This window comes from Schistocerca piceifrons, chromosome 8 (assembly GCF_021461385.2).
Source record: "Schistocerca piceifrons isolate TAMUIC-IGC-003096 chromosome 8, iqSchPice1.1, whole genome shotgun sequence".
Classification (NCBI taxonomy): Eukaryota; Metazoa; Arthropoda; class Insecta; order Orthoptera; family Acrididae; genus Schistocerca; species Schistocerca piceifrons.
In genome coordinates, this window is record NC_060145.1 from 11,505,604 (window position 1) to 11,524,247 (window position 18,644).

The 18,644-nt window shown below is 36.6% G+C and overlaps 1 protein-coding gene across 2 annotated transcripts in view; it reads left to right on the top strand.

Annotated features, from left to right (window-relative positions):
* The window catches only part of LOC124711125 (protein strawberry notch), a 265,197-nt gene extending 249,967 nt beyond the window's left edge, over positions 1 to 15,230 (top strand). For both annotated transcript variants that reach the window (XM_047241011.1, XM_047241013.1), the window contains one exon: positions 12,432 to 15,230. The gene's annotated coding sequence lies outside the window, so the exon portion shown is untranslated. The remainder of the gene's footprint in view (positions 1 to 12,431) is intronic.
* Positions 15,231 to 18,644: the final 3,414 nt, after the last annotated feature.

An 18,644-nucleotide genomic window follows, 5' to 3' on the forward strand; every position in this document is an offset into this window, starting at 1 on the left:
GAGAACAGCGAGAAACTTAACATCAGGATTGATGGTCACGAAGTCAATGAAGTTAAGGAATTCTGCTACCTAGGCAGTAAAATAACCAATGACGGACGGAGCAAGGAGGACATCAAAAGCAGACTCGCTATGGCAAAAAAGGCATTTCTGGCCAAGAGAAGTCTACTAATATCAAATACCGGCCTTAATTTGAGGAAGAAATTTCTGAGGATGTACGTCTGGAGTACAGCATTGTATGGTAGTGAAACATGGACTGTGGGAAAACCGGAACAGAAGAGAATCGAAGCATTTGAGATGTGGTGCTATAGACGAATGTTGAAAATTAGGTGGACTGATAAGGTAAGGAATGAGGAGGTTCTACGCAGAATCGGAGAGGAAAGGAATATGTGGAAAACACTGATAAGGAGAAGGGACAGGATGATAGGACATATGCTAAGACATGAGGGAATGACTTCCATGGTACTAGAGGGAGCTGTAGAGGGCAAAAACTGTAGAGGAAGACAGAGCTTGGAATACGTCAAGCAAATAATTGAGGATGTGGGTTGCAAGTGCTACTCTGAGATGAAGAGGTTAGCACAGGAAAGGAATTCGTGGCGGGCCGCATCAAACCAGTCAGTAGACTGATGACAAAAAAAAAAAAAAAAAAAAAAAAAATCCAACAAAGTAAATACAAATTCTGTATTGTTCATCTTCGAATGTAGCAGCATTTCAATGTACTACGAAAACCCGACTGGCAAGACTGTTTGGGATGTTTGTCAATATGGCCAACTCTACATTCTGAATTTTTTCCTTCCTGTGAGAAGAGATGGTTGCTAGTAGGAACTTTTATGAATTGTGAATCATATGTAGTATTCTCTTCACCATAAGAATAATACGAATATAAACATTTAGTCATGTATTGTTTCGTGTTTGCTGCTATCTCATGTAAGTCCTGTCTGCCTAATAAACTACAAAACTAGACCAAGACAACAGCAAACCCGGAAGAATATACGTATCATGTCATGTTTATATTCGTATTATTCTTATGCCTACTAGTGATACAGTCAGAAATGAAACACGGAAATTGACTAGATTTTTAAATCTAAGATGACTAATTTCTGTGGAGAATGTAATGTACTAAAGAGGCGTCTGCAAAGATTTTCATACGGAGAAAAATTTTCGCTAAATTCTCGTTCAGAACATCTTCTATCATTCGCAGTCTATTATTTGGTTCTTGTTGATCATTATCAAAGAAAGCAGCAGTGTGAGTAACAACAAATAGCAGTCTCTTGCCATTGTTTCGCTAATGAGACGATTCCCCCCTCTTTTTTTTTAATTGTGAGCGGCGGTAGCGCGCACAAAAGCAAGCCATGCCGCGAGCGGCGACAGGCCGTAAACACTCATTATCAGAATGCGACAAACAGTGTATTACACAGTACAGTAATGCATTTTCAGCTTAGAGTGACATAACCACCTATAACAAAGAGAATGGCACTTATCAGATCAAAGGAAAATTAGCAGCCGATTCAAACCAGACGAAGCACGTGAAAAAGGAAGGGTACCCGTATAAATACGGACAGAGCGCCTGATGCATAGCAATGGCTACCTGGAAAATCCAAACTGCTAAGCTCACGACTTGAACGAAACTACTGTAGCTGTATCGTCATTCATTCGACCTAAATTGTGTCTCATATTACAATGGACCAACTTTGTTTCGATTTGGAAGTGCGGCGTAAAACTTTTCTCTCCCCTTGAATTTCGAGTCTCAAATTTCAGGTGCGGCTTAGATTCGAGAAAAAATTTTTTCCTTGATTTCGAGTCTCATTTTAGGTGCGTCTTAGATACGAGTGCGGCTTGTTGTTGTTGTGGTCTTCAGTCCTGAGACTGGTTTGATGCAGCTCTCCATGCTTCTTCATCTCCCAGTACCTACTGCAGCCTACATCCTTCTGAATCTGCTTGGTGTATTCATTCTCTTGGTCTCCCTCTACGATTTTTACCCTCCACGCTGCCCTCCAATGCTAAATTTGTGATCCCTTGATGCCTCAAAACATGTCCTACCAACCGATCCCTTCTTCTAGTCAAGTTGTGCCACAAACTTCTCTTCTCCCCGGCTTAGATTTGAGCAAATACAGCAAGTGCCCGGCAGTGGGTTCATCGAACCACCTTCACAATAATTCTCTATTATTCCAATCTCAGCGCACGGAAAAAATGAACATCTCTATCTTTCCGTGTGAGCTCTTATTTCCCTTATTTTATTATTGTGGTCATTTCTCTTTATGTAGGTTGGCGTCAGAAAAATATTTTCACATTCGGAGAAGAAAATTGGTGATTGAAATTTAGTCAGAATATTCCACCGCAATGAAAAATGCCTTTGTTTTAGTGATATTCACCTCAAATCCTGTATAACTTCAGTGGCACTCTTATCTCCTATTTTGCGATAATACAAGATGTGCTACCCTTCTTTGAACTTTCTCGATGTACTCCGTCAGCCCTATCTGGTAAGGATCCCAAATCGCGCAGCAGTATTCTAAAAGAGGAAGGACAAATATAGTATAGGCAGTCTCTTTAATAGCTCTGTTGCATTTTCTAAGTGTCCTTCCCCACAACATTTTCTCTGTGTTTCTTCAAATTTAATTTGTTTGTAATTTCTAGGTATTTATTTGACTGATTTATTGTGTAACTAAAGTTTAACGGATTCCTATAAGCACTCGTATATCATTTTGCAATTTGTTTTGATCTTCTGATGACTTTACTAGTTGATAAATGACAGCATCATCTGCAAATAATCTAAGGTGGCTGCTCAGATTGTCTCCCAAATCATTTTTATAGATAAGGAACAGCAAAGGGCCTATAACACTATCTTGGGGAATTCCAGAAATCACTTCTGTTTTACTCAGTGACTTTCCATCAGTGACATCTCTTACAGGAAATCATGAATCCAGTCACATAACTAAGATGATGATCTATAAGCACGCAACTTCACTACAAGCCGTTCATGTAGTTCAGTGTCAAAAGCCTGATGGAAGTTTAGAAATATGCAATCAATTTTAAATCTCTTGTCAATAGTGTTCAACACTTCATGTGAATAAAGAGCTAGTTGAAGAATGATAATCATGTCAACAGATTTTATTGGTGCTTCCAAGCAGCTTTTGTGGTAATTTAGTCCAACACTGAACCTCCTTTGATGTTTTAATTCCTTACTATTTTGCTGCTAACGACACAGTTCAGAATGATATGACATATACATGGAGATGCATGAAACACTATCTTTTCTTAAAATGGAGTGGGAATTACCCAGACTCGACTCACCCCCGTAAAGGTTGAATGGCTAACATCAAATATTAGACACGTTTGTACTCATTTGTAATGTAACCAGATGTTTGAAGCTGTTTTCTATGTTGGAATGCCAGTGAGGGGGTTACTGGTCTACACTGAATCAGGAGAATGGTCCCAGACAGCTGCAGCAGAGCTATTCAGTGCAGTTCTCTCTTCCTCCTCCTCCTCCTCCTCCTCCTCCTCCTCCTCCCCCTCCTCCTCCCCCTCCCCCTCCTCAGCATCATCATCCGCCAGCTCTGTTTAGTTCTTTACAAAAGCATCCCACTGACCTAATATGTCACACCTGCTGGAATACATTTCTGTGATACTGCCGGGGAGATTGAGTCGGTAATTAAATTGCTGAAGACTGAGGTTTCTCATGGATATGGTGGTCTATGTAGCCAGAGTCTAAATCCCTTTGCTGCCAATGTTAGCAGTGTCCTTAGCCACATTTGTAGTTTTTCCTTTAGAAATGTTGAGGAAACTGATAGATTTAAGTATTCAGTAATAAAATCACTTTATCAAAAAGGGAAAAAGGATATTGCAGTCAGTTCTTAACTTATTTCTATGCTGCCAGCTTTTGCAAAAGCTACAGGTATGTCTGTGTGTATATATATATATGGAGTCATTAGAGTACTTAATAATGCAGACAATTTTAGACTTGTTTCTCTGCTGCCAGCATTTGCAGAAGCTACAGGTAAGCCTGTATATACACGGTGCCCCTCCTGAGAGTCTTCTTGCGCATTTTCTCTGGTGTTTCTGCTGATAAATTTTGCTTTTGCATTTTGTAGTCGGGATCAGCCCAAACCGATAGTGCACCTCACATTTCCGTGCGATGCCTAATGTCGAAGGAAAGTGTCAGTTTGTTTCACGTTACAAACAACATAATTATTAAACCAGAATTTTATGTGCCCATTCGTCCCAAATTAGTCTAGTGCAATATTTGTTTTAGGGACGCACATCAACTGTAACAATAAAACACGAAGGATAACGAGTACCCAAAGTGCCGTGACCTGTGCTGACTGCTACCGCCCTGTAGCAGCAGTGCCAAAGTACTGGTTATTCTTCGTTTTCTAATGTTTTTGCTAATAAGGTATACCACGTTTTTTGTAATTGGAAATAAACTGGTGCTTTCTGTCAGCACTGGACATCATGTGAAAGACATAACAGCTGTATTTGTTTGCACTGACTCCAGCTACATGTAGCAAAAATAAAATTCGTATATGTGTCAGAACATCAGAGAAAATATGCATGACTTCTCTTAAGAACAACACCTTGTATATAATTTATCATTTCAGTTCACATAATTTGCTTTTAAATGTACAGTTTGGGTTTAGACGTGGTTTAACAACTGAAAATGCTGTCTCTTCTTTTTCTCTTTGAGGAACTGGAGGAATTAAACAGAAACTTGTGAACATTAGGTGGCTTCTTTGATTTAACTGAGACGTTTCATGGTGTTGATAACAAAATATTGCTGTAGAAGTTGGACTTTCATGGAATCAGAGCAGTAGCTCTCAGTTCGTTCTTCTCATACTTTAAAAACAGACAGAAAATCGCCATTCTCCTTAGTAATGAGAATAGCTATGATATGAGGTAGCATCTGATTGGGGTATGGTTAAGTTGGTAGGAGTAGGCACTTCCTGGATTTGGGAGGGGGGGGGGGGGAGGTGTTGTGTTAATGGCAGGTCCACTACTGTTTCTCTTTACATATATGACACAAGATTGTAAAATCTGTTGTTGATGACACAAGCTTGCTATTGAAGTATGTTGTGTGCAACATAGCACATGTATTAAATTGTGCAGTTGAAGGCATAAGTTTATGGCATGTGGAACATACACTTAGGTGGCAGAAGTCATGGAACAGTGATATGCACATACACAGATTTCATTAGTATCACATACACAAGGTGTGAAAGGACAGTGCATTGGCAAAGGTACAATTTTTACTTAGATAATTCATGTGAATAGGTCTCCAACACGATTATGGCCACACGCCTGGAATCAGCTGACTTTGAACATGGAATGGTAGTAGTAGCCAGACGTATGGGACATCCCATTTTGGAAATTGTTTTCAATATTCTGAGATCCATAGTGTCATGAGGTTGCCTAAAATACCAAATTTCAGGCAGTGCCTTGCACAGTGGACAAATTAATGGCCAATGGCTTTCACTTAATAACCAAGAGCAGTGGCATTTACACAGAATTGCCAACACTAACGGACAAGCAACACACATTGCAATAACCACCGAAATCAGTGTGGGATCTATGACAAACATATCCGCAGTGAAATTTGGCATCTGTTGGCAGTGGCAGCGGGTGACCAATGCGAGTGCCTATACTAACAGCATGACATTGCCTGCAACACCTCTCCTGGACTCGATGACCGTATTGGTTGGACCCTAGATGACTGGAAAACTACGGCCTGGTCAAATGAGTCCCAGTTTCACTTGGTAAGCACTGATGTCAGGGTTTGAGTGTGGCACAGACACCACAAAGCCATAGACCCAAGTTGTCAACAAGGCACTGTGCAAGCTGGTGGTGGCTCCATAATGGTGTGGGCTGTGTTTACATGGAATGGACTGCGTCCTCTGGTCCAAGTGAACTGAACATTGACTGGAAATAATCAAATTTGGATGCTTTGAGAACATTTGCAGCAAACAACAGTCGAATTTTTATGGCTAACAATGTGCCATGTCACTGGGCCACAATCGTTCCGCAATCGGTTTGAAAAACCAGATTGCCCAACATGAGTCCGATTAGACATTCATGGGACAAAATTGAGAAGTCAGTTTGTGCACAAAATCCTGCACCGGCAACACTTTCACAATTATGGACAGCTGGAGAGGCAGCGTGGCTCAATATTTCCGCAGGGGCTTCCAGCGACTTGTTGAGTCCATGTCATGCCTAGTTGCTGCGTTACATTGGGTAAAAGGAGGTTCGACACGATATTAGGAGGTATCCAATGACTTTTGTCATATCAGTGTAAATTGATGCTAAAGTACAGTAAGATTCAGTTTTTACAGTTTCTAACACGCAATTCAACTAAAACTGACATTTTGATTATATAGCATGGGCAGATGATGAGTGAGTGTGAACGATACAAATTTCTAGGTTTTCAGATAGATGTTAAGCTGTTATGGAAAGTCTAGGTTCAGAATCTTGTTCACAATTAAATGCTGCTGTATTTACCATTAGAACAGTATGTGCAGCAGGTGACAATTCCACATGAAAATTAGTCTACTGTGCTTATTTTCATTTGCTTGTGACATGTGGAATTATATTCTGAGAAACTGTTCCCATTTTCAGAGAGTATTTTGGGCTTAGAAACTATCAGTTCACAAACATTTTGTCAACCCGTGCTCAGAAGCCTGGGAATTCTGACACTGACCTCTCAATATATATATTTTTGTTAAGGTCATTTGTTGTTAACAGTGTAATATGAGCTTATTTCCAAGAAAGATTTCACTTAGTTAATATTAGGCATAAATCTAATCTCCATTTGAATAGCACCTCCTTGGCTGTTGTGCAGAAAGGTGCACAGTATTCTGCTGCCATGAGAAAATCTTGGCCATAATCCTCACACTTTCAAGTCTAAGTGAAGAATATTGTAGTGGCTCATTCCTTCTATTCTGTCAAGGAATTCTTGGAAAAAAATTAAGTGAATTTCGATTACATTGTTGATTATGCTAATATATACTCAGCAGTTTGTCTTCTGCATAGGATTTGTGTAAATTTTATTTTCTTTATTATTAACTTTTGTGCTGTAATTTCATGTACGGACTTGTTCAGTAACCATAGAGAGTGGCTATTCAGTTTTGTTCTAAGTAACTAGAAATGTAAATAAAATACCTGTGACAGCATTCAGGGAAATATCCATCAGCATGTCCTTCTATGGCAGCTAATACAGACCTGTAGCCAACAATTGTAAATTGGTTCAATACAGTCTGTTGATTTACACTATCCCGGTCAGCAACAAACAAGTATTCTTTCTCATTGAGTCCTTTCTTTTGAGGAGTGAAATCGGTGACCTCTGCACAACAACCATTTTGTAGGCAGCTTCTACTGGTCCAAATGTTGAAGGTGACTTGTGCAGTTAGCAAGACTAAATACATCATCAGTGATACTCAGGAGAATCATTACCTGAGTGTGAACAGGGCATCTGTCAGTGTAATTAGGATGATCTTTCTTCCTGCTGCACCATCTCGATTTTTTTGTCTGTGGTAATGATTTATGTTTTTAAATCACCTCTGCGTTTAAAATTTTCATGTTGGTCGTAGTGGCAATTTTCGCTGCGCTACTATTATCACACAGCAAGGTTGTCGTTCTTTCTTTGCCACTGTGAATTTTTTGTCCCTGAATTGAATAGGCCTAAGTTCTTGAGAGGGGAAAATTTTAAAAAAAATCTGGCGTTTCCCCTGAGTGAGAGACTGCTCTGTAGTGATGATAAAGTGCGCTGTTCCCTTGTATAGTTTTTATAGCTTGTTGCCACTGTTACTGAAACTTCAGTTTCTTACCATCCTTACTTCTGTGAGGAAAGAAATACACACTTCAGATAACTGTGAATGTTTTGACTTGAACTACACAATTAGTCTGAAGGTGTGCAAACTCCTATAAAAGGTGAAACATGATCATTCTCCCTTTTTGTCCCTGAATAGCTGTGATTTTCTGCATTAAGGAATGCTTGCTTACTTTTCAGTTTGTACCGCACAAAGAAGATTGTCAAATCATGTTTCTTTGCCCTGTACACAGTGATTTAATTTTGAATGTATTCATGATCACCAATAATTGAGCTTCTGCTGAATCACAAGCTTTCCTCTTTTGCTTTGTGTCGCTGCAGAAAATTTTCACAGTGTAGAATTCAAAATTCCATTAACACAATGTGATTGGCATGCTTTCTTAATCCTCAGAGGCCCCTAAGCAATCAGTATTACTGCACATTATTTGCAATTGTGCTATAATATTCAGTGTGTGTAGGTTAAATTGAGAGATCCTGCTGTAATATTGAACAGATCAAAAACTTTTCAGTTGTATTGCACTACCTGAGAAATAGTGTGCCTTATGTGCGCAGTATTGACTGTATTCTTGCCCATCTCTCCCGTGCTTCAATGAAGGACAGTCTCTCATCTTTTTTGTGTTGATTGATGTGTTTATATACAAAAATGATTTAGAAACAATAAGAAAGATCATAGCCATTTATCTTGTTCAACTAAATTTGTTATCTGTCTTTTCTTGTTCTGCTTGAAAGAAAGTAGAGCAGTTACCACAGCAACAGTGTCATGATCTTGCAAAATTTTGGACCAGACTACAGGTTGCATATTTTTATTTAGCAGTCTAGGAAGAACTTCAGTAATTTCATGCACTATTATTGTACAGTACTGTTGACTGTCTATATGTTGCTTAATGGCAACGTTTTCTTCAAGGTCGTATCACGTGACCTACTGCGAAATTGGCATTTGTTCAACATTATAGCCCAAAAACTAGTGACAACAAGAATTGATAGTGAATTACAGACATTTTCCCTATCAGTTGTTTAATGCATATTGGTTCAAAAATGAAAGGAGTAGCCACAAACTCTCAAATGAGTTTTATCAGAACAGGGTTTTAGCTTACAAAGTGTTTGATATTTTTGCCTTAAAAGCAGACCTTTTCTTAAAAGTGAGTTTAATTAAAACTGAATTTCAGTAAATTTCTTCTTATTCCAATTTCATTAGGACCAAAGGAAATTTTTGTTAAAATTGGGAATTCCTTAAAAGCGAACCAACTTTGATTCCTTGATTCCTTCTGCCTATACCCTAGTAAGATCGTGTGGTGATACATGCTGCCAAAAGTTTGTTGACTTGTAACTCAAATGCACTGAAGATGGCTATTTATAGGAGAAACCTAGATATGCAAGAGTAATAAAAACTAGTGTGATTGCGAATGATTTCTGTGCGCTTTTCCTTCCTTATAAGTGGGTACATGAATACAAGATATTACTTATTGCTAATAATAGTATTGTCTCAATGACAACATAATTGTTATTCAGTACATTTGTGCATCCTCCCATGTACTACTTTGTGAAGTGGAAGAGCAGGTAGTGATGAAAACTGGCACTACAGTTTTTTGCACTCAGGTAGTTGTCTTTAATATCTGTTTTATTTATTTCTTTTCTTGTCCATTTACTTGACGGTAGCAATGACAGAAATTTTTTTTCTTCTGTTCTTGTTTCTTAAAGATCTTCCTGGACAAGAGTAGGTTCTGCTGTTTACTTCTGCTGAAGAAAGTATTAATCATTTGAATTTAGGGTATATACTTTATGAATTAGTGTGTGCTAGGTAATACCAAATGTCAAACTTCATTGCAATTTAGAATAGTTTTTTAAAAAGTTTCCAATTAGTTACCAAATCATTTTCATATACTGTTAACAGTATTGTCCACTATCAGTTAAAATAAGCCAATTTATTTCAGTGCCTCAAAATACAATAGTGTCATTCAAAGTCAGCCAGAGGTTCCCACCTTACGATCTCCAATTTTGTTACAGTTTTTACCATAGCTGCAGCCAGCTTGGAGGTCATTCGACTGATGTGCATATTATCGTGAATAAATCATCATGTTTGACATTGCTGTATAAGTTGAATGTTGCAGTGAAAAATCTGCAAATTGGTATTCCTACTTAATGTTTGGTGCTAAATTCAAATATAACATGGACAAGATCAATAAGGCAGCACAAGTGGGCAAAGAAAACTGTCACACGCATGCCATCCCAATTTCAACCATTGATATCTCCAACCTAAAACATTTTTATGTCACCATGTTGGGCTTTTTTATCCCAAGAAAGTTGATGGAAGACCACGTGACAAATATTAACTTTCAAGCTTGTTTAGTTGTTGAGATATTTGGACTTAGATTGGGTGTATTATATGTAATTGTCAAATTTGACTTACTTCTGGGTGTCAAATACCTCAAAAGGGTGGTCAATGATTTTTCAACTAGTTCCGTTAGAAAGAGCAGATTTTTATTGTCAAACACAAGCAACTTTGTCACAGTAAATGCATATTTGACGTAAATAAATGTGTGAGAATCAATTTATTTTTGAGGACCAAAAAAAAAATAATAATAAAGCAATGATCAATATATTTTTCAATGCAGGAATTTAACATCCAGACTTAAACTGATAATTTACACTATTCATTCAACTTAATTATGAGAATTAATTAGCAAGCTTAATTATTGTGAATGGCTAAATTTAACATGCCATACACTCCCAGCACGTGGAATAATTTATGCCACGATTTCATGTCCAGTTGGACTGGTGGGTGATTCAGCAAAGTGTCATTTGAAAGTATTTTACTCCAGATAAAATGAATTGGAGCTGATTAGGCACCACTCCGGAGTAAAGATTAATAAACAGACTAAGATTTGCTGGTAGCACGAAGACGTGTTTTTAACAAAGTATGAATCACAACAAACTCCTTGCTGCAACCCATTCTTGAAGAAGAACACAATATAAAAAAGCCTTCAGCTAATAAATGAAGCTTGAAAAATTGACAAAGAATTGTTTGTAGCCTGGCCAGAAGCTTTGTATAGCATGCAGAATGGAACCAAATGCTAACCTGAAGTCATTGTCATCATCTGAATCAGATTACAGTGAAGATATGGAAGTACCTGAAGAAGTGAATGCGAGCTTGAGAGATCTTGGTGCTTCTCATGTCGAGTTTCAGGAAGTTAGCAGCAATGATTTAGCTACAGATTTTGATGCTGGAACCAAAAGCTGGACAATGAAAAAAACAGCATCCGCAGTTTATGTCCAAGTAGAAATGGTGAAGATTGGAAGGAAGTTAAAAAAAGAAACAGGAAATCTTGCACTGCCTGAAAGGAAGCAAGGAAAAAAGTCCTTGAAGATGATGAATATAGCAGGATGTGTCCTGGAATCAAAAATTGTGTTTTTAGTAGAACTGATGGACAGAAGATCAAGAGACAGAGATGACTATTTCTTTGTAACCTGACAGAACTATTTATCACCTATCAAGACCACAATGGACTTGAAATTGGATTCTCTAAATTCTGTGAATTATGTCCCCAAGTGGCATACGCTTGTAGATTCTCCTGGAAAATGTAGCAAAACTACCATGGACATATGCAAGTTTCCTGTTTCTGTGGCCTTAATAATAAATTGATTCTTATACATTCCTTTACATTAAATGTTTATCTTGCCAAAGTTGCTTACATTTGAAACCGAATATTATCCCTTAACAAAAGACACCAGCAAGCAAAAACAAGTGCCCAAGAGATAAAAATCTGCTCTTTCGAACCAAATTAGTCAGGGGGGGAAAGAAACCATTGACCGCCATTTTGAGATATTTGTCCTCGGACATTGGTCACATTTGACAATTACACTTAATACACACAGTCAGTAACTAAACAAACTTGAAAGTTAATATTTATCATGTGGTCTTACATCAACTCTCTTAATTAAAAAATAATAAAATAACAAATAAGAAAACATGATGACATAAAAAGATCTATGGTGAAGATGTCAGTGGTCGGAACTCGGATGACATGCGTTTTTCTCCCACTTTGAGTGGTAGTTGTGGAAAATGTGCTGCCTCATTGGCCTTGCCTATGTTAAGTTTGAACTAAATAACAAATATTGAGCAGAAATACCAGTTTGCAGATTTCTCACTATGATGTGCATATCGGCTGAATCACCTCCAAGCTGATGGCTCTGGTGTAAAAAGTACAGCACATCTTGTGCTAAAACTTTACAGAACTTCCTTTCAGATGTCCCTGCAACTATGGTAAAAGATTTAATAAAATTGCATTTGGTTAAGTGGAGACCAGTTCTAAAGTTGGCTGATCTTACATGGAATGACTATAGAAGAGAGAAGGTAAGACACTGAAATGAACATTTGAGACTATGTGACTGATTTTTGTTGAAAGTGGATTCACCCATTATTCCTTTTGACCCCATTGTTATTTTAGTCATTTGTAAGAAACATGTACTCTGTATTGTACAAGTTTTTTCTTCATCCAGGAGTGGCATTTCAAAGTACAGCTGTTTAACATGGTGATTTATTTGAATGAAAGGACATTTAAAGCAGTTATCCAGAGGTAGCTATTCGTTGTTTTACTACATTATTTGTTTTTTTACTTAACAGATTTCATGGACCAAGGAGGGATGCAGTGAGTTGTGTTTGCAGTACCAAATATTGTGCTAAAAAGACAAGAGTGCTCGTGTATACGTTGATGGAAGATGTGATATGTTATGTGATGTTTAGTAGGGAAACCGCAATTAAAGCAACACAGTATTTGTAAAGAGTGAAATTCATTTCCAGTTTCCATAGGAGCAATTCATTTTTCACAGACTTCGTGTATTACTGGATATATATAATAACACTTGTGCTTTAACTGTTTAATATTTCATTCATTTGTATGTAAAATAAGTACCAGGAGTCAGTCAAAGTTGTCATGCTATTAGCACATGCTTCTCTAGTACACATTACAGTGGTAGTTTCTTTGTTTTAGATTGTCATGCCGACTCACTGTCATTTACTTCAGTACTGCATATTATAGTGCACGTGAAATGCAGCCTTTATTTGCTTGTGAACTGTAGTATTCTCTCCAATCTGCTAATTCGATCTCAGTATAATGTGTGTTTTGGTTGCTGGAGCAGCTCTTCTGTATTGGCATTTCTGTTCTTCTTAAAAGAGGGAAGATCTGCCCAGTGTCTATTAACAATGCAAGTACTTATTCAGGGTGGAGTATTACAATGTGAAGGGAGCACTTGTAATTGTAAGTTCAGCTTTTTCTTTTCTTTTTTTTTTAAAAAAAAAGTATGAACACTGGTAGATATATTTCCATTTTAAAAAGCTCAGTGATAGATTATTGTATGTTTTAGATGAAGAAGTGACTTGTGATACTGTGATTTTATTTATACTTTTGTAAATATTGTTGGTCATAAATTTAATTTAAATGGAAGCCACTGAAACAATAAAATTAATTTCTATGGAAACCATGAATTTTTTATACATGCATCCATCATGCCATAACTTCCTGTGTTAAGTTTCCAAGGCTGGTTTTTATCTTATCAGAAACAAGTAGCAGGTGTGTTTTCTTGTAATTTTTTGTTCTGGAGTACCAAAGTCAAAGTATTAAAGTTCACATGACCAATAGCAGCTGCAGTAACTCTAACAAGAAATGGCAGTGATGTGCATACCTTTATAATGAACACTTGTCATAATTTTTAGATGTGCCATGAAATGTTGTAATAGATTAGTACTTTTGCACTTAATGAAGGAAACTACCCTTTCATTACTCTTATATCACTGTACATATTGTTTTCATGATAGTTTTGAAGAAGACAATTTCTTTTTACATCACTGAGACAGTTGTGTTGCTTTAATTATGCAGTTCCCTTGGGGACAGACTTTTCTATTGTGGTAAAAAACCTGATGAACAGTGTTGCAGATGAGATATTAAACGGTTATTATTTCCCTGCATTTATAATATCCATTGTGTAATGCAACTTTTTTTTTAAAGGATGAGATATGATATTGTGTGTGTTAGGAATTCAACAGTATACCAACTGCTAGTATTGTTGTTGACCTAATAATGTTTGTCAGTATGGTGTAAGACAAAAATCTGTCAACTTCCAGATACTGAGTCTTGTACACATTACTGATTTTCTTACCTCCTTTCATAACTGAGTTGATAATTTCACTTAAATTTTTTGGAGATACTAATTCAATGTGACTTACATTGCATAACTCCATCATGATAGCAAAGCAACTGCTGTGTGGAATGACCCAAAGAATATATTTAGTGTGATGTAAAAGGTTCACAGATTGCAAATTTTGCAAAAAAATGTATAGTGTATATTGTTTTCTTCGTACAAGATTTACAATTTTTTTTAAGCATTTTGTCCCATGGGGATAAGTTGGTGTTCATTTTTTTTTAAATGTGACAAGTCAGCCTGTGCAATGTTCCTCTTTTTAAATGTCCTATGTAAGTGGCCATTGATAAAGTGAAGGACAGAATTATCAATGGCAAAAGTAGTATTAATATTTTATACATGTGTTAATTGTGAAGAGTTAGAGTCTTCTCCAGATTTAAATAAGGTGATAAGGAAAATTATAAACCAGTATATTCTGAAATTGTAGTGCAACACATTTTATTTGATTTATGACCATACAAGTGACATATTATTACATCTCTTCTAAATTTTTCATCAGATTATCTTTATTTAGATCATCAGAGACTATTGGTTGGTTGTGAAAATGATGTATAATTTGTAGTACTTAACATTTTTAAACTACTATTTAAGTACTGAATGTAGATTGACAGAGTTCAGCGTAATACTCCAACAGTAAAGTTTAAAGATTTACCCAGTTACACGCAGATATTTTAGTGGAGTATACAGTGCATGTCAGACACCTGCATGCTTTCATCCAGTTTGTATTATGTTGCTCTCTAATTTAATATTTGCTTACCAAATGTAGGAATTATGGGTAGAATTTCATTTTGCTAATATTCTTTCCTCCATACAGGATGCATATTGGGTTTTCTATGTTCATTAATACACAAGCGTATAATGAATGGTGGTGATAAACACCTTGGTATGAACAATATTCTGCTTCATGAGCATGATGTTTGACAAGATTGAATGCCAATCTTTTACAGTCTCCCCTCCAGCCACCTTCTGTGTCATAAGTACTGTTTTGAGTTTACAAATCAGCACCAAGTTCCCAGGAAGTCAGTATGAACACAAAAACTTTTAAGTGCACTGAACACCCATTTATTTTGTTTATTCATCAGATTTCTTATTTTGAAAGTAGAATCCACCTTATTCTACCTTATGGTGTCCCACTGAAGATTGTACTCAGTATGAACATTATTTTCATATTAGCAGCAGTATTATATTTAATACCTTGAAGAAGAAATAAAAGAACTGAAAAATATTGTATTGAGTGATTTGTAAGCTTAATTTCATTTAATGTTTTCTCTTTGTTATATTAAAATATAAAAAAATCAATTTCTAATTTTTGTAAAGAATGGTAAATAAGTACATTATAAAGACAAGCAAGTGTTGTGTTTTGAAACAAGGGTTTACTGTATAAGTCTTCCAGGTAAAATTGTAGATGGACCTCTTACTTCAATCATTGGCTTTAAGATAAAAAACTCAGCTTATTGAAGAATCATTAAGCAGTGATTAGGGATGCAAATAAGATTTAGTTTTCCATAGCTCAGCTTCTCTCTCTCTCTCTCTCTCTCTCTCTCTCTCTCTCTCTCTCTCTCACACACACACACACGCACACACACACACGCACACACACACACACACACACACACACACACGGACAGGGACACGCGCAGTACTGTCATCTGTATTTTTTGTGTGTTTTTATCTGCTGATCAACACCTCATCTGTAAGGTGAGTGATTGAGGAGTCATCGACTTTTCTGTTAAATACAGCTTTTGGGGGGGGGGGGGGGGGCACATAGGAATAGAAGATACTTTCCAAGTTTTAAATTATGTTATTTTGCATAGTAGTAACATATAGTTTGCATGTAGATATGGACATATTGGGTTACTTGTTGATGATCATCATTTTGCAAGCATAAATTTCTTATATTTTGTTGAGTGTTATAGAAATTATGTAACAACAGAAGTAATCAATTGGTGAAATTATTTTAAACATATAATTTGACGTAATGATTGTGATTGACCTTTTTGTAAGTATATATTCTACTTACAGAAAATAATTATCTTGTAAATGTTTTCCAAGGAGCAATATTTAGATGTAGGGCGTGTTGTCAGTGAAATAAGAGCAATAGGAATTTATGAAAAGAGCAGTCACAAAATGCTTGTCTTGTTGTTTTTAACTGAATGATAAATATTACTGAATTAGACCAAAAAAAGCCTAACTTTTAAGTGATCTCCACACTGTAGTGAAAGAGAAATTTCTTCCTCATTGGTTATAAGATTTTAAGTATTCCTTCACAGAATGAACTGTATTTTTCAAAGTGCTGTTTGTCTTTATTTTTATATGCCAGAGCCTCAAATGGCGACTTTGTTACGTCCACCTAACACACACACACACACACACACACACACACACACACACACACACACACACACACTACAGAAACAGTAGTTTTTGCCCCTTCAATGATGGATTTACAAGTATGTTTAAATTGACTCTGTGCAGTCATTATTCAATGTTTGTTTGTAGCAAGTGTCAGTCATCAGTAACATCCAATAGTGTTTAACTGCTGATCAGAAAAATGTAAATGTTATGGTTTAATAGATGGTCTGATGTATGAATGGAATTAGTTGACATATTTGTAGATATTAATTTACCTTTGGATGATTTATTTTGTAGATAAGTATCTGCACTTTTTGTGGCATAATTATATTCAGTGAAGAGCTTTAATCTCATACTTTTTAATTCTTTCCAAGTTTTGTTATATTCCTATCTAATTACATGTTTGCAGGACAGATACACTTTTTGTCAAGCTTAAGAGAGATATTTTCCTTTCTATGATATTTGCACCCTGCTTCACAAAATAATTATTCTTGACTTTATGGTTTTGGGGATGTTTTACGTTGAGATTGCTTGAGGGTAAAAGAAGTAGATTTATAACACAGCGGTTATCTGCAGTTTATATACAGTATGCTTATATTGTTTCTGTTCATACATTTAGGGAGGGGGGGGGAGATCATTTTTATTTAAAGTTTCATCATTCATTGAATTATTCATTTGCAGGTATCATTTTGATAAAAATTATATATTCATACCTGTTACAGGCTACCTGATTAAGATAATTATGTTATTTGCACTGTAAATTCTGTGATCTGATTTTGTATGTACAACAGTTAATTTATGTAAATTTTTGTTGTTTAGAGTGAAGAGTATGATTCATAAAGAAGATCTTTTTTTCGTTTTTTATACAGTTTCCAGCATTTTAGCAATAAAATCAAAGCATAAGAAGTGTGGCAATAATCTCTTTAAAATTATTATTCCTAATTACAAACTAGATATAAAAACAAAGATGAGGTGACTTACCGAACAAAAGCGCTGGCAGGTCGATAGACACACAAACAAACACAAACATACACACAAAATTCAAGCTTTCGCAACAAACTGTTGCCTCATCAGGAAAGAGGGAAGGAGAGGGGAAGACGAAAGGAAGTGGGTTTTAAAGGAGAGGGTAAGGAGTCATTCCAATCCCGGGAGCGGAATGACTTACCTTAGGGGGAAAAAAGGACAGGTATACACTCGCACACACGCACATATCCATCCACACATACAGACACAAGCAGACATATGATGTCTTACCCTCTCCTTTAAAACCCACTTCCTTTCGTCTTCCCCTCTCCTTCCCTCTTTCCTGATGAGGCAACAGTTTGTTGCGAAAGCTTGAATTTTGTGTGTATGTTTGTGTTTGTTTGTGTGTCTATCGACCTGCCAGCGCTTTTGTTCGGTAAGTCACCTCATCTTTGTTTTTATATATAATTTTTCCCACGTGGAATGTTTCCTTCCATTATATTAATTACAAACTAGATTGCATATAGTGCTTACAAGAACTCCTGACTAATTAGGAGACCGTCTTGTTAGTAGGAGATTACAAAGCTGGTGATCCTCGTTTAAACACTCACCCATTTGTGCGCCCCTAATTAATTAACAAGATGCGTAATCACTGTTGTGTCCTTACATAGAATTAAAACACACAAAGCAGAGCAAAACTGTACTGTCAGCCCATCTTCATAACAGTTAATTTTACATCCACACAGTGTCATCTTCCAGCAGTTTACAAAGTAATCCAGCTACAGACAATAGACTTCACTAGCTTCTAGCAATTGTATCCCATATTGTTTGTTATCTGTATGCTGGGACATCACAAGTTGCAACCTACATCAGTATTCTCCAAACTACTGTAAAGTGCATGGCGGTCATTAACATTTTTTCCCGTTCTATTCACATGTGGAGCATGGGAAGAATGATGCTTCTGTGTGTGCTGTAGTTGCTTTAATATTATTCTAGTTGCTTTAATATTATTCTCGTGGGAGTGATACAAAGTACTTTCCTAGTCACCATTTAAATACAGTTCTTGAAACTAAGTAGGCTTTCTCGGGATAGTTTACATTTATCTTCCAGAGTCTGCCAGTTCCGTTTCTTTAGCATCTCTCTGACACTTACCTGTGGGTCAAAAAACCTGTGACCACTCGTGCTGCAATTCTCTGTATACATTCAATAGCCCCAGGTGTAGGTCCCACACACGAGCAATATTTTAGGATAGGTACCTTGAGTGGTTTCTATGCAAGCTCCTCTGTAGACTGCATTTCCTCAGTATTCTACCAATAAACTGAAG